Below are 17,862 nucleotides of genomic sequence, written 5' to 3'. Positions count from 1 at the left end.
AAAGATAAAGATGTTAGATTTAGAGAAACATGGGAAGACTTATACAAATGAATATAAATAAAAGTGAGTATAACTAGAAAATAATTTGTGGGATGACCAAAAAAAAAAAAAAAAGAAAGAAAAGAATTTGAAAAAGCTTAAAATGCTGAGCTAAGAAGTGATCATTAGCAGCTTCCAAAAAGAATGAACAAAGATTCAGCCAGTCTTTTATCAGAGAAATGAAAAATAATATATGTATTCTCAGATGTGATCAGCATTTTCAGAATATATATTTGTGACAAAAAAAGGGCTTCTATTTGTTGGGAGCAGGGTTAAGTTCATAAATAGTGAAAGAGTGGACCTTTGCAAAATGAGTATCAATAATGTGTGTGAGTATTCACATACACCCATATTAAATGCATAGAATACAAATAAAGAATGAAATAGGAATGGAGCAGCTTTGTTACTACATTGCTAAATTTCATATACACACACAACACTCTATATCTCCATATTTATATCTAATAAGAAATATCTATATGTCTCTCAATAGATATTTATAGATACTAGTAGTTATAATAGTTATCTAAATAATTCCATCTTCATATTATTCTTTCAAGAGATATCTAGATATATAGAAAAAATCAGTAATTATAATAGATATGACATATAGATATATAGTAACCTCTATATCCATATTTATATCTACTAAGAGACATTTATATCTATATATCTATAGATATCAATATTCATAATAAATATCTGAATATTTCTATCTCCATATTAATACATCTTGAGAGATATCAGTAAGATAGATATATAGATAAATAGATAGATAAGTAGATAGGTAGATGGATAGGTGGCTAGTTAGAGGTAAATGTGGAGACAGAGATAGATATGGAAATAAAGATATTTCTCAAAAAAATAATCTATGCATAAGAATTCAGTTTTCTATACAGGATGCTCAAATTTAGTCTCTAAAAGCTTTATAATCTAAAATTGCATTAAGACTTTTGGTACATTCTGTCTGTACCTTTTTTATTGTTTTTTTAAATATATTAAGATGTTTTTGTTACTCATCGCTAAATTCACAATAAACAAAGAAAAAATATTTAAAAAGAGGTATATATAATGAACCATTGGTAACGCAAGATTGATGCTCATAGGAAAAATTAAGGTTATATATTAGATATGAGAAAGGAGGTAGTATAATATAGGGCAGAGATAGACTGATGGAATGGAAAGAATGCTACATTTACCCTACATGGTATCTATCACCAGTATGCTAAGCCAGGTCTATCTCAAAGTCAGTCAATGATTCAGACTGAATAGATATCATATTCAGACTGATAAACATAGATCATAAAATTCAATAAAAAGGTGTTTTATTAATTGTTGTTTTTCAATCCTTTCATTCATGTCGAACTCTTTATGGCCCTATTTTGGACTTTTTTGGCAAAGATATTGAAGTGGTTTGCTATTTTCTTCTCCAACTCATTTTATAGATGAAAAATTGAAGCAGACAGGGTTAAATGATTGCCAATGGTCACACAGCTAATAAGTGTTTGAGACCAAATGTGAACTCAGATGAGTTTTCCTGTTCCAAGCCCAATGCTCTATCTACTATGTCATTTAGTCACTCCCATTATACTAATAAAAATATTAAAAGGATATAATTTCTAAAGCTAAAAACAACACTCATTCAAATATATGCTTCTCTCTCCTACCCCTAATAACATTAAGTCAGAAAGGCATCCACACCAGGCAATAGGATCTTTACTAAAACTTCCTCAGAACCAATTTACTATATACACTGAGTCTTTTTCTACCTCAAGGGGCAAAGAGATTAAACCAATATCAACCAAATCCTGTATATGACTTCCCTGCCTCCTTAAAGAAAAACAGGGGTCACTACAACTACAAAAATATATAAAGAGAACAGTTCAATTCTTCAGACCCTATTTACTTCTGACTCTCATCTTTCCCTTTTTTTCAATTTCCTTTTTATATTATCTTACTTCATTAGAACGTCCTTAAAGACAGAATGTCTTTTTCTCTGATTATTTTTATTTTCCCAGAACTTAGCACAGTGCTTACTAAGCAGTAAAAGCTCAACAAATGCTTGTTGATTTGACGACTTGAACTCTGACCTTGGGAAATAAATTATCAAACCTGATGATTAGTGACTTTTTTTCTCCATGTGGAATGGAATATGTTTATAAATTTTTCCTGGGTTGATTCCATGAGATGAGGGAGATTTGCATTTTCTTTTTCTTTCTTTCTTTCCTCATTTTTCTAAAAAACAGAAACACTGAGTTTTGAGGTTTTTCTGGCTTCATAGATGTCTTCAAACATCACAGAATTGAGTCATAATATTAGAGTTTCCAAAAAGTTTGAAGCAAAAACAAATCCAATTATGAATTATCAAAGCATGAATAAGGCAGCTGGAAAAAAGTTGCCTAGCTGGAGGAAAATACTGTTTATGCTCCATTTATCTAAACCACCACCAAGACAATTTTGCCCAGATTTCTGAAACAATCAGCCTTGAGAGTGAAAGTAAGCATGAGAAATTTCAACCTAAATTTTTAATTTTTAATTTTAAAATATTTATTTTAATTTTAAAAGAAGTTTTATGGCTGAAAAATTAGTTCCTCAGTAATAAGAACATTGATTTCAGGAGACAGAAGTTAGCCAATACCCCTTAAATTACTTTGTCCAAGGAAAAGCCATTCATGATTAATTCCCGAGCTTTGATTTAATAAAGATGGTGACCTGAGTATAACAATAAACTAATGCTATATTCATCTTTATTTTTTTAAGCATCTGCTCTAATTACAAAATAGAAACAGATGAAATCAGTGGGAAGTAATTGAAGATCTCACTTAGCTTATGCCCCTAAGACTGTACACACAAAGAGATATGGCGAATATATGTGATTACCTGAATAATTTAGGAATGATTCTCCGTTATGGAGGGGAGAGGAGAAGGGAAAGCCCCTAAACAATCTAGATTGACTCTTTTATATTGGTCAAATTTTAGTGAAAGTTTGCTAATTTGGGCAATAGTCACATTGAATTCTAAAATATTTTAAAGAAATGTGGTTTAATTATTCTTAATAAATACAAAACCTTGAAATTAAAAAGTTTTTTTTTTAAACAAGGTCTACTTAAATGAATGAGGAAGAATGACAAACCAGTATTCCATTTGTAAAATACTATAGCATCAAGAGAGGCAGTTAGGTGGCACAGTGGAGGGAGTGTCAGGTCTGGAGTTAGGAAAACAATTTCAAATCTTACCCCAGACACTTACTAGCTAAATAAATAACAAAGACATTTAAACCCTGCTTGCCTCAGCTTCATCAGCTGTTCAATGAATTGGAGAAGGGAAATGACAAATCCACTCCAGTATCTTTGCCGAGAAAACCCCAAATGGGTCACAGAGTCAGATATGACTGAAAACAACTGAACAACAATGTAAGCATCAAGAAATCTATACTTTTGGTGGATCCACTGTGGAAAAATTGTTGTAAATAAAAAACAAAAAGTTGTAAATAAGAGTTTATACAGGATGAAAAGTAATTATATATGATTTGAGTTGCAATCTATGGACTGAGTATCAGAGTATCAAGAAGACACTTTCCAAATTCTTGAAAAGTTTAGTCTCATTCAGATTTTCAAAAATCACTTATAATAATGCTAATATGTTGTGCTGCATTAGGGAAAAGATAGAAAGATAAACAATAATTGTTTGTCCTCAAGAATTTACAATTAATAGGGGAGTGCATGACACAAAGAAATATAATATAAATTAGAATTTAAGTATCTTAATTCTATGAAGTCCCATAAGGGAAAAATCTCAATAGAGAAGAATCAGGAAAGACTTTTTGGAGAAGATTGCAACTGAGTCAAAATCAGGAAAATAAGAGAAATGAGGGAATGGTATCTGAAGTCTAAGGAACAAAGGAACAACATGAGCAAAGGCAGAAGTGGGGAAGCATGGTTTGTGTTCAAGGAATCAAAAATCACTCTCTAAACTAATCTTCATATGCTCATGAAAAAGTGTCATAATATTTAGGTGATATTTTAGTTAGTAAGATGAGGAAAGTGCTATATAAACCTTTTAGTACCACTGTAAGTGAGTTATTATTACTAGATTTAGTCTTCCATTTATGTTAAATGAACTAGTATATTTCAAACTGAGATTTGTTTTGTGTTTGGCAATAAGTTAGAAATATCGTTTTTCTATGTAGTGGTTACAAAATTCTGGCTACTTAAGTTAAGGTCAGCTGTGCATAGTAAAAAGTAAAATAGAGAATGATGTTATGTGCTGAAATTGTGTTCTGGACCCAGATAATTTAGTTCTTGACTTGATTTATTTTAATACTCTATCATCCATATTGGCAATCTCATATTGCACAAATTCACTGGATAATTGCCAATCCTCCACTCCACTTAGTGCTAGATAGATTGGGCCTGACGTAAAGCCTAGATTATTTGGAAATAAAATCAAATGGTAATTGTGCAGTTTCACAAGAGGATTCTTTTACCTTATCTCCAACCAAAGACAAAGAAAGAAAGTTTTTTAGCTTCAGGCCTCCTTGATCTAATTTTAGGAATTGGTTACTTGGTTCAGTGAATTAGAATTCTTTCTCATGGTTCACTGGATGGGGATTTCCACAGAAACTGCAGCCTAGGAAATGTTTTAGAAGGTGCTGAAGGTACCTGGACTAACAGAGATACATAATTTTAGAAGATGAAATAATCTTAAAATCCAAAACCCTTCTCTCATTTTATCAATGGTTCAAATCCAGCAATTATGTGGCTTTGGGAAAATTACCTCAATTCTCTAAACCTCAGTTTCCACATCTGAAGATGAAAGGATTGTCCCTTAATATTGTGATCACTTTACAAATCATATTGTGCCACTTAACCTGTGTCCAGGTAACAGTACCTGGAGCCAATTTTCTATGACTAAGTTGCAGATCAGATACTTGGCTACATTTATACCTTATGTCTGACTAATGGTTGCTCCCTCTCTCTGTCTCTGTCTCTGTTTCTGTGTCTCTTTCTTCTCTCTCTCTCTCTCTCTCTCTCTCGCTCTCTCTCTCTCTCTCTCTCTCTCCTCCTCCTCCTCCTCCTCTCTTCTCCTCTCTTCTTCTCTCCTTTCCTCTCCTCTCCTCTCCTCTCCTCTACTCTTCTCTTCTCTTCTCTTCTTTCTCTCTCTCTCTCTTTCTCTCTCTCTCCCCCTTTCTCTGTCTCTGTCACTGTATGTATGTCTCTGTATCTCTGTCTCTTTCTCTCTCTCTCCCTCACTACCTCTTTCTCTTTTCCTCTCTTCCTCACTCCCTTCCTCCATTTTTTCTCTCTCTTCTCTCTCTCATTTTCAATCACTTATTTATTCCCCCCCCCCTGGTTCCTATAAACACTTATAAAATCTAAACCCTTCATTAAAAAGCCTTAGTTCTGAACTCCATCATCCCTGCTAACTATCACTTCCTCAAATTCCTTGAAAATTCCTCTCCTTTCCTTTTATTCTAGTCTTAACTATCTAGCCTTACAGCTTACCCTAGGAAGTTAGGTGATGCATTATATATACTTCTGGGCCTGGACTCAGGATGACCTGAGATTATTTCTAGTCCTAGGTACTTACTAGCTATGTGACACTGGACAAATCACTTAATTGCTTCTTTCCTCAATTACCTTGAATGATAATAATAATAGCATCTAGAAGATTGTTGTGAGGATTAAATGAGATAACATTTGTAAGGTCTTAGCACAGTGCCCGGCAAATAGTAAGCAATGTTAGCTATTATTATTAGCTATCACTCTCTAAAGTCAGAAATAGTCATCTAATTGCCAAATTTATAAAATATTTTATTTTTCCAATTACATGTAAAGTTAATTTTCAACATTCATTTCTTTTAAGATTTTGAATTCCAAATTTTTCCCTCTTTCCCTTCACTCATATCTCGTATTACCTCATTTGCCATTTACCATAGCTCTATGAGTTAAATATGATAAAATAGAAACACAGAATCCATGTAAAAGGAATTATTTTCATTCCATTTAAGTTTTCCTTCCTTCCTATTTCAGAAGTTCACTAATGTTTAATATATAGCCAGTTTTTGTGGCTCATCAAGTTCACTAACTACCAACTTTAACCCATAGTCTTTGTGTAGTCTAGAGTAAAGAGAATCTGGAATTGGAGAGTAAAGAACATTATTAGCCCCCATCCTTTACACCTCACCCCAGAAAGCATAAGAATAATTCCAATGAGTAGAAAATTGGAATGAATTTCCTCCCTCTGCCTGGCTCCCCTCCTGAAATGTCTTAGGAGAGTTAGCCTTTTGCAAATACAGGAATATGAGTTCCTTGCCCCTTTCCCTACAAATGAAAAAGGTAGGAGGAGTCTTTTTTATCTTCATCTGTTCCTAGAAATGATGAAATGGACAATTAAGGTCTTAAAGTCCTATATACAATAAATTTCTTGAAAACACACCCCAAGTATTTGATTTATTGGATAGTTTCCAAGTTAAAGGAAGAAAAAAAGCCAGGGTTTTCCTTTTTCTCCTACCTTGACCCCAGAAATGTGTTTTCAGATGATTAAACATGAGGAGGCAGTAATACTTGGGGTTAGAGATGGAGAAACTACACTAATAGGTAGAATAAAAACATATTTGGAAGACATTAAGACTTTTCTATACTTGAAAGCCTGTCTCTTTTTATTGCTGTCTATGTGGAGGTGGGTGAAAGAACTGCCATTTACAATTCTCTCCCAACTCCCACTCTTATTCCTCTTTACATACCAAATTGTGGCATTAAGCTATAAATGTGAAGCATAAATAAGCAGCCTTACTCATCACCTAGAAATGGGAGATAGATGTAGCTTTGCACACAGCATTTTAGTGAAGGAACAAATCCTCTGCATTCTCCAGCTCTCTTCTTCTAGTCTACCTCACAGTGGCTTTAAACAATGGTATGGTGCCAAAACTGAGTACTCTTCACTAATGATCACCATTTATTTTGTAGTTATTTTTAGTCATGTCTGACTCTTCATGACTTACTTGGAGTTTTCTTGGCAAAGAAACTGAAATGGTTTATCATTTTCTTCTCTAGCTCATTTTACAGGTGAGGAAACTGAGGTCAATAGTTAAATGTCTTGCCCAGATTCACAATTAGTATGCGTCTGAGACCACAGTTGAACTCAAAAAGAGATTTTCTGACTCCAGACCCAACTCTCTATCTATTGGACCACCTAGCTGCCCTACCATCTATACCTAATGCTCTTTGGCGATTTTTTTTTCCTTAGCATGATTATTCCAAAATGCTGACACTCTTTTACCTCATCTGCTCTCCATCAATATTCATTTAAGAAATAACTACCTATAGATAGCTGGTCACAAAGGGCTCATTGTGTGGTCATGGAAGAAAAATTTCATGACAGTAGTCATTTTTTTTATAATGGTAACTACCATTACATAGATGTGTATGTAGGCATATGAAATGAGGAAAACAAAGTGCCTTCCTTTCCATCTGACTAACCCATCTTTAGCAAAATGCACATCCACTGCTTCATTCCTCGTCTGATATTAATTATGAAAGAGTAATTGAATATGGAGTAAAAGGGGGAGAAGTTGGCCTATTTTTCATAATTTCATTCTTCAAGGAATTTCCTACAATTCTGAAATATACAAGAGAGGTTCTGTGTTGAAGAAAAGTCTTTTAGGCTTTGTTTTGTTGCACTGAGTCAAAACCTTAAAAAAACACTATAGATGCAGCAAAATTTTTATTTTCTATAGATTTTAGATTAATACTTACCCTACTGATTTTTATAAGGAAGAAATATGATAATATATTAGAGGTATCAAGGTGGCTCAGTAGAGTCTGGAGTCAAAAATACTTGAGTTCAAATCTGACTTCACACATGTATTAGCTGTGTGACTTCGAGCAAGTCATTTAACTTTTCATCTCCAGACCACGATTCTAGAGGATCAGTGAGGATTTACCTCCTGACAGAGATGGTGATGGACTCAGCCTTCAAAATGAGACAAACTTTTTGGGAGGAATAAAGTGGAAGGGGGATATAAACAATGAAGGAAATTGTTTTATTTAGCATGCATATTTGTTACAAGAACTTTTTTTTTCTATTTTCAATGATGTAAGAGAAAATTAATTTTCATTAATTAGTGAGAAAAACAACTAAAAAAAGATAAAACTCAAGCACTTTCTACAAGGTGAAGTCTTTCCTGATCTCCCTTCCCATCACCATAAATTTCCAATAGCACACTCCCTCTAATCTAGCTTATTTTTATTTGATTTTATTCTATATCCCTATCTAGATTCATGTTCTCTTTTTCTCTACTAGAATATAAGTCTCTGGAGGACAAAAACTATTTTATTTTTATCTTTGTATTACTAGTACCTAGTCTAGTTCCCAGCACATGGTTTTTGATGTTTTCTTTTCTATGAATTATTTATATTTGAAACATTTGTTGAATTTGACTATCATACTTAGCAAGGAGATTTAATAACTCTTTGTGAAGATGGTTTCCAAGCTTTTCTTGCCTCTTCAATGTAACAATTGAATTACAATGATTAAATAAAACTTTTGCAAAAAAACAAATAACAAAATTAGCGATGATCAATAATCTTGCCTTTGTTTGTTTTCTACTTTTCAGCATCAACTGCATGTTTGAAAAGTTCATATATCTATTATTTTGTTCTCAGCATTTTCCTATTCTTATTTATTTTAGTTTGACATTGATTTTTGATCCCAAGTACATATAAAATTAATACAAAATTTAAAAATTTGTGAGTTCCAAATTCCCTCCCTCCTGCCTCTCTCTCTCTGTAAGAAGGCAAATAACTCAGTATAGATTACACATGTGCAGTCCTGCAAAACTTATTTCTATGTAAATCATGTTGCAAAAGAAAATACAAATAAAACAATAAAAATAAAGTAGAAAAAAAGTATGATTTACAGGAAACAGGTGCAGTAAACAGTGCCTGACTTTTTTGAGAGGAGAGTAATGATAAACAATCCTCAGACTTATCGACTAAGAGTTGACTGACCCCTCTCTTAAATCAGTTTTACAATATAACTCAAATCATAGTTATTTGTATCTCTGAATTACTTATCATCCTTATAGATTTTTTGCTAATGAAGATGGAAAGTATTGTTTTTTTTGTATTCCCTGAGAACCACACACAGAACCCCATATATATTAAGTTCTTAATAAATGCTTGTTGAATGAAGAATTAAAAGTTAATATGGTAAAAAATCATATATATTCAGTTGTATATAGGTCCACAAGTCTTTGAGAACAAGCTAAACCAATCTTTCCATGTTATTGATGGTGTTTTTATAGTAACTTAAAAGAAGTAATAAAATATAAACCCAAGACTTGTATTCTAAATCCCAGTTCTATCAATTACATGCTCTGGGGTCTAGGTCAATCTTTAACCAAATAGTTTCTTTACTAGTGAAATAAGAAGGGAGAAGATAGTCTGCAAATGTCTAATATCTACTTAGTCCTCTACAGAATATAAACAGATAACATTATCACAGGGTTTTGTTTCACCTGACAGAATCTTAGCACTGGCATCTGTGTTTGGTAGGGAACAGTGAATTTCAACAACTTGAAATAACAAAGGTTAATTTAAAATTGACAACCTTTTAAATAGCTGAAAATTAAATTGGATTGTGGCAAATTAAGGTAAGTTTTAATTCTAAATTAGAAATAGCCTTGATACCTACTTGGGATTATTGAATACCAACTGAAATACCTTGGGACCCAGTTGAGTAAAGAATAATAAGGATGGGAGGAGTTTTTTGACTTCTATTGGTTCTACTCTGCTCAAGATAGAGCTCCTGAAAGCTTCATTTCACCTCAACTATTAATAATAGTCTTCCCAATCAATGACTTTCCAAGGGAGGAAAATATGCTCACAGCTTTTTTGAGATGGCCTTGTCAGAATCTATCCTAACTAGATCTTTCTTTGTACAATGGATAGAATGCTGGGACTGTAATAGAAAGACCTGATTTCAGGTCTCAGATATTTGCTAGCTGTGTGACTCTGGACAAGTGACTTAATCCTGTTTTTATAGTTTCCTCATCTGTAAAATCAACTAGGCAAGAAAATGGAAAACTAATCTGGCATCTTTGCCAAGAAAATATTAAAAATGGGGACACAGAGAGTTAGACATGATTGAATGATTGAACAACAGCAATAGCATTTACCTTCTAGGATTATAAGAATCAAATGAGAAGATACTTGTAAAGTGCTAAGCATAGTTCTTGGTACATAGTATTTACTATATAAATCCTTATTCTTTTCCCTCTTAACTCCAGGATTCCAAAACCAGTCACCCAACTGAGTACATTTAATCAATTAACTGTCATTCAGTGGGGGGGGGGGAAAGTAAAATTATTGTTTGATGCCAATAATTTGACAGAATTTTTCACTTTTCAAGCAATTATATTTAGGCCAGAAAGACAAATCCTTAGAAAGTCAGGAAAATAATCAGTGACTCAGATTCCTATGGCCCCTGAGTATATTTGGAAATCAAGCATTGTAATTAAAATAAATATGATCATCTCTGACTTTGCTTTAATTATTGATGTTATAGATGTTTCCTGGAGAACTGTCTTTGTGTAAAAACTCAGTTAATTTGCCATATGAAAGCCAATTAATAAGTGAATGTATATGGAGAATACCCTGAATGTTCAAAATGACATGAGAGAACTAAAAAAGGTTGTTAAAGATCAATTAGTCAGTCAATAATCATTTATTAAGTGCTTACTATGTGTCAAGTCCTATGCTGAAAATGAAGTTGAAAAGAAAAGTCATTTCAACAATGAGGTGATTCAGGTCATTTCTAATAGACTTGTGAGGGAGAGTCATCTGCCTCCAGAAATCAAACTATGGGTTATGAACGTGGATCACAATAAAGTATTTTCACCTTTTTTGTTGTTGTTCTTGTTTGCTTACTTGTTTTTTTTCTCATTTATTCTTTTTGATTTGATTTTTTTTGTGTGTGGCATGATAAATTTGGAAATATGTTTAGAAGAATTGCACATACTACTGGGCATATATCCCAAAGAAATATTAAAAAAGGGAAAGGGAACTTTATGTGCCAAAATGTTTGTGACAGCCCTGTTTGTTGTAGTGGCTAGAAACTGGAAAATGAATGGACGCCCATCAATTGGAGAATGGTTGGGTAAATTGTGGTATATGAATGTTATGGAATATTATTGTTCTGTAAGAAATGACCAGCAGCATGAATACAGAGAGGATTGGAGAGACTTACATGAACTGATGCTGAGTGAAATGAGAAGAACCAGGAGATCATTATACACTTCAACAACGATACTGTATAAGGATTTATTCTGATGGAAGTGGATTTCTTCAACAATGAGATCTAACTCTGTTCCAATTGATTAATGATGGACAGAAGCAGCTACACCCAGAGAAGGAACACTGGGAAATAAGTGTACACTATTTGGATTTCTGTTTTTCTTCCCCAATGATCTTTACCTTCTGAATCCAATTCTTCTTGTACAAAAAGAAAACTGTTTGGTTCTGCACACATATATTGTATCTAGGTTATACTATAACATATTTAACATGTATAAGACATATATATGCCAACTAGGGGAGGAGGTGGAGGGAGGGAAGGGAAAAGTCGGAACAGAAGTGAGTGCAAGGGATAACATAAAAAAAATTACCCAGGCATATGTTCTGTCAATTAAAAAAAAAAAAGAAGAATTGCACATGTTTAACCTATTTTGGACTTGCTTCCTGGGGGAAGGAGGAAGAAAAATATGGAACACAAGATTTTTCAAGGGTGAATATTGAAAATCTTTGCATGTATTTTGAAAAATAAGCTATTTTTTAAAAGTTAAAAAACGTGAAACTCAATATTTTCATTCAGATAATTTGGGGAGTCCTCTATTTGGGGAGACAATAGGAAAACAACTATGTATGTGTAAGAGATATGCAATATAAATGGAAGAGGAACATGGAGGAGTAGAACAGTGAATCAGAAAGGTCTCTTTCAGAAGGTGAGAACTGAACCAAGTCTTAAAAAAAAGTAAAAATAAAAGGAGACAAAGGTAAAAAGGGAGAGAAGTCCAGACATTGAAAGGCAACCAATGAATAGTAGCTGGATCACTGGGTAGATTTACTATTCAATCATTTCCTTTGAGTCCAACTCTTCATGAGCTCTTTTGGAGTTTTCTTGGCAAAGATATTGCAAGGAAACTGCCATTTCCTTCTCTAGCTCATTTTACAGAAGACAAAACTGAGACAAACAGATTTAAGTGATTTGCTCAGGTTCCCACAGCTAGTAAGTGTCCATTAAGTAGAGGAAGACTGGAAAGCTATATAGGAACTAGATAAGAAAGGATTTAAAAGTCAAAAAGGGAATTGCTCTAAGAGGTAAGTTTTTTGAGTAGAATTTTTCATAGATAGATGAACTTTAGGAGGATAACTTTGAAAGCTGAATGGATGACAGATTAGAATGGGGTGAAATCTGAGGCAGGAAGATCAACCATATCCATGAGTACTGAAAGATATATAAGTGGAGAGAAGGAAAGATGTAAGACATGTAATGAAGACAGAAATGACAAGAATTGGTGACAGATAGGATAGAAGGGATAAGTGCAAGGTATGAGTTGAGTATCACACCAAAGCTGTGAACCTGGGTGACTCTGAGAATGATAATATCTCAATATCAATAAGAAAGTAGGAAAGGAGACAGTTTTTTTGGGGGGAGATAATATAATGAATTCTCTTTAGGAAATGTTAAGTTTGATATGTCTACAATTCAAGATGTCAAATTGGCAGTTGAAAATACACGATTGGAGGTCAAGAAAAGTTTTTGTTGTTATTGTTCAGTTGTTTCAATCATAATTTGACTTTTTGGGAACTATTTGAGATTTTCTTGGCAAAATATTAAAGTGGTTTGCCATTTGATTCTCTAACTCATTTTACAGATGAGGAAACTATTGCAAACAAGGTTAAGTGATTTGACTAAAGTCACACAGCTAGTAAGTGTCTGAGATCAGATTTTGAGTCTTCCTGATTTTAGGCTTGGGACTCTATCCACTATACCAACTACATGCCGTGGGGAGAGAGATTAGGGCTAAGTAAATAGATCTAAGAATTTTCTTCATAAAGATGATAAAAACACCCATGATTAGATTCCTAGAACTGGTTAGAACACCAAGTGAAACAGAACAATAAGGGAAGAGGAACTCGGGAAGGAGCCATCGGGTCATCCATAATTAATGGGCATGACCTGGATGATGGTCCAGCAAAAGAGACTGAGAACAAAGTGTCTGACAGGAAGCAGGAGAGTGATGTCATGAATACCTAGAGAAGAGATTATCCAGGAAAAGGGGGTAATTAATAGTGTCAAAAGCTGGAGAGAAGTTGAGAAAAATCCATTAGATTGGTAACTTTAGAAAGAGCAATTTCAGTTGAATGATGATGCTGGAAGCCAAATTACAGAAGATTTTGAATGAGAGAAGAGGAAGTGGAGGCACTAATTGTAGATTGCTTTTTCAGGTAGTTTATTCACAAAAAGCAGTGATAAAAGGCAATTGCTAGTGGGGATGGTTATACCAGATGAGGTTTGTTTTTTTGTTTTTGGGAGGGTTTTTTGTTTTTGTTTTTGTTTTTGCTGAGGGAATTGGGGTTAAGTAACTTGCCCAGGGTCACACAGCTAAGAAGTGTGAAGTGTTAAGTGTTAAGGCCAGATTTGAACTCAGATCCTCCTGACTTCAAGGCTGGTGCTCTATCCTAGCTGCCCCCCGATGAAGGTTTGTTTTTTTTTTTTTTTAATGCAAAAATAACTCTCACTTAGAATACAAAACAATACATGAGTTAATGGAATTTACTATCATGACTTTCCTAAAAAACTTTTGCGACAAAAAAAAGTTCTATTAAAACTTTCCAACAACTGTTTAATTTCATCCCTAGCACAGACCTATGTCAAGGGAATTAGGAAACTAAGGCAAAGTTTGCTGCTTGCTATTTTTAAAGGTCCACTATTTCTCCCCCTATCTATGACTCCAAGGTGTGTGTGTGTGTAAACCTGTGTTTCAATAATTGGTTATTTTAAATTATATTTTTACAGAGCTATTTAATATCTGACACAGAAAACTATCATATTATGGACCAGAACTTAAAACAAGATGTTAAGTCACTGGAATTGATAGAGACAATGATTATGTACTTAGTACTTACTAGAGTTAGAAGCTAGAAGTCTTAACCAGGATGCACTTCAGGAGATTCACAAGTCAGGATTCAGTGGAGGAGATACACAAGTCTAACACAGAAGCCCACAAGCCCACTCTCAGAGGCAGAGTCAGACTCATTTCATTTTCCACCTTTGTGCTGGCTAGAGACTTTAGATTTGGAAGGAGCTAGAGGCTGAAGCTGGAAGAGACAAAGAACTAGCAGCAAGAGCTCTCGGAATCAAGGAGAGAAATAGGCCTCTAAGGAAGCTAACCAGGCTATTTTGAAGGAAACAATAAAGGATTTGGACTTTAATCCCTGGCTGCATTTGGGGTGATTACACCGAACTAAAACGAAGGCTACTCCCAGAAACCCCCCAAGAAACCTGCTCCCAGAGAACATTATATTTAAGAGAAGAACATTATACTATGACAAGCAATTAATTTTTGAGGATCATTTAACATGAAATTGTACAAATAAAATTTTTATAAACACAAATCCATATTTGTCATAACGCAGATGGCAAAGGACAAAACAAAAACAAGAAAACTAAATCAGCTGCTGTATACAATTGGGCACAGTTGTGTCACATATATTAAAAGTCTTTTACAATAGTCATCTCAGATCAATGGAACATTACTCTCCATTCAATGTCATCATCCTATAAGATAGGTTGCTGTAAGCATATACACCTGTTTTTTGCATTCCTACTTTAATATGGCTGATAATTGTTTTGGTAATTATCACCCCATTGGAATGCTTTGCTATACATATTTTGTTGACTACTATAGTTTGCATATTTCCCTCTATATCCATAGTTAGCATAATTATACCCAGTGTAATCATATCCATCATTATCCCTATATTTTTTATCACTACGATAGGCATGATTGTAATTTCCACATCCTCAATCATAATAATTATTAAATTCTTGATTCCAGTTTTGGCCCTGACCTCAGCCATGATTCCTACTCCCATCTCTATTACCAGCTGCAACACCCCTCCCATGTTTCTATCGTTGCTGTTGCTGTTGCTACCTGTATTCCTCTTTGGATTGTGATTTCACACTTCCCAGAACCAATCTGATGATATCTGTTTTCTAATAAATTTTTTTTGCTGATTCTCATCTGTATATGTAATAAAATAAAATCCTTTTTACATTTATTTTTGTGTCCTTAGGAAGAGCACTATTTTAGTGCTTTTTCCAAATCTTTCCAAATACTCCAAAATAATTTTGATTTGTTCTTCAGACATAATTGAACTCATTCCACTGACAAATATTTTTTTGGGGGGGATCCTTTCCTTTTAAGACTCTGGCCCTTTTGTGGTCTATCAATTTGTTACCTAGCTTGTGTTCTTTAAACTCCAAGACCTTGTCAGTCAGGGATTGCCAAGCCTCAACTGTAGCCTGACCATATCGACACTGGCAGCATCTTTGAAAAGCATGAATCTGAATCCCCTCGATGTTCCTGTGGCAGAGTCTGTTCTAATTGTGCAATTGACAACCTTTCCAAAAAGAGAGAGATATTCAGGAAGAGTTTATTTTGCTCTTATTCAAGCTTAGCCCTCAATTTGAATATGGAACCCTTAGCAAACTTCTTCATATTAGTATATTCATTCCTATCCTCCTTGTTGCAGCCATGACCCATTGTATGGACCAGATTAAAAATGACTGCAGAGAAGCCACATGAAGGGTTTTTTTTTTTTTTTTTTTTTTTTTTTTTAGGATAGAGTGTTTGCAGATAGCCGGAAGCAGTCAGAAGCTAGGGAGATAGTGAAAGTTGGAGAAAAATGGGTATACTAGAGGTGACAGTTTTTCTGGAGAAAATAGGATAGGGTAGTATCAAGTGTGTATGTATATGGTTTTATCTTAACAAGAAGAACCATTTATTCATGAGAAAGAGGGATGAAGGTGGAAATAATGGAGGATATATATCTGAGTTGTACAATAAAAGGAAGAGTGAGCACTTGCCTAATGACCTTAATTTTTTTTTTCTGAGAAATATGAGGCAGGATCCTTAGATGAGAGGATAAAAGACAGCTGTGTCATCAGAGGCTTGAGAAAGGATGAATAGGTTTGGAATGATTGCTATGTTGAGTAGTAGACTCAGATGGCATGGTTTCATGAATTTCTTTCCCCCTTGCTCCCTAAGGTAGCACATGAAGAGAAGGAAAGGAAATTGATGGTAGTAGAAATCCGAAGTTGAGACTTGGCAAATTAATTGACAATAGGATGAAATTTCTGAGAGCATGGTGGAGAAACCAAGGTAGAATGTCAGACTAAGCAATGAAAAGAGAGCAGATTGAGGACCTGGGAGGTGGAATTTCCAGATATGAGGGTACATTATGAGGAAAGGCAAAGAAGTAAAGAATAATGACTTCACGTGGAGACCTTCAATAAATCTGCCTAACTGAAGTAGAGGAGTCCCTTATGGGAAATAACATTCTAAGGAGAGTGGATCCAAATTATGTTCTTAAATTTCAAGAAGAAAAGTTTATATTTGATGCTAAAGGCAAGAGGATACTTTTATAGGCTCTTAAAAAGGGAATGGCTTAACAAAAGTACACAACAATATGGAATATTTCTGACAATAGTATACAGGTTAAAAACTATCGTGCCTCCTGCCCAAGATTGTTGTGAGGATGGAATAATATAATGTATTAAAGTACTTTCTAACATTTAAGGTGTCTTATAAATGTCAGCTATTATGATTATTAAAGTACTTTGTAAAAACTTGAAATACTATGTAAATGTCAGATATTTTTATGAGAAATGACAATTAAGTGGATGAGCTCACCAAGACTATAAAAGTAGAGAGAAAACAGAAAGCTAAAGAAGAACCAGAAATCTGCAATGTGTTTGTAAGCTCAAGCTTCCTAAAATGTGATCTGGAGATCCCAGAGTATGCCTGAAACTCTTTTAGAAGATCTATGAGGTCAAAACTATTTTTCCAATAATACTAAGGTATCTAATTTCCAATACAATAAATAGAGATAGGTATAATCAATATAAACAAAAGATGTTAAGGGAAGGGTACTTAATTTTTAAGAATGTAAAAGGATCATGAGATTAGAAAGTTTGAGGACCATTTATGTACACAAAAGACTGAATGTTTCAGGAAGAAGAAAAGAATATGTTTGAGTATTCTTAGCCTCACATTTTGATGAAACAGATAATAAATATAAACAATGAATCAAAGAAAAAGTACATCAATAAATGACAGGGACAATGCTAATTTTGTGGGTTACAATAGAATTTCAAAAAGCTAATGATTTTTGAAAATCACTTTTAAGTTAGATTAAGATGGAATATCCAAGCAGAAGAAGAAGGGCTTTAGCAACAGAGAGCTTGCTTAAGATCTATATCTCATTAATGGTCAACCAGATGAATGCTAAAAATTATTCAGTTTTTCAATGATTCAAGCTATCTCATGAGTATGATAAAGTTATAGTTGCTGATTTGATTCAAGTGAAAAAGTCTGTATTAGGTAATATATTTTTGCACATTTCTTAAATGATTTACTATGTGACTAGCACTTAGTAGGCACTCAATAAATGCTTTGTTGACTGGCTGCAAAGCACCAAAAGCTAAAGGAGATAAAAAGATGTGTAAGACATGACTTCTCATCTTCAAGGAGCT

At 33.9% G+C, this 17,862-nt stretch overlaps 1 protein-coding gene and 1 pseudogene across 2 annotated transcripts in view; one reads left to right on the top strand and one right to left on the bottom strand.

The window, feature by feature from the left end:
* GLRA2 (glycine receptor alpha 2) overlaps positions 1-17,862 on the top strand; it is a 303,585-nt gene that overhangs the window by 214,896 nt on the left and 70,827 nt on the right. The gene's annotated exons all lie outside the window — the stretch shown is intronic.
* On the bottom strand, positions 14,935-15,755 carry LOC105749984 (annotated as a pseudogene).

The sequence above is a fragment of the Sarcophilus harrisii genome, chromosome 3 (genome assembly GCF_902635505.1).
Source record: "Sarcophilus harrisii chromosome 3, mSarHar1.11, whole genome shotgun sequence".
NCBI lineage: Eukaryota > Metazoa > Chordata > Mammalia > Dasyuromorphia > Dasyuridae > Sarcophilus > Sarcophilus harrisii.
This window is presented reverse-complemented; position numbering and strand designations above follow the sequence as displayed.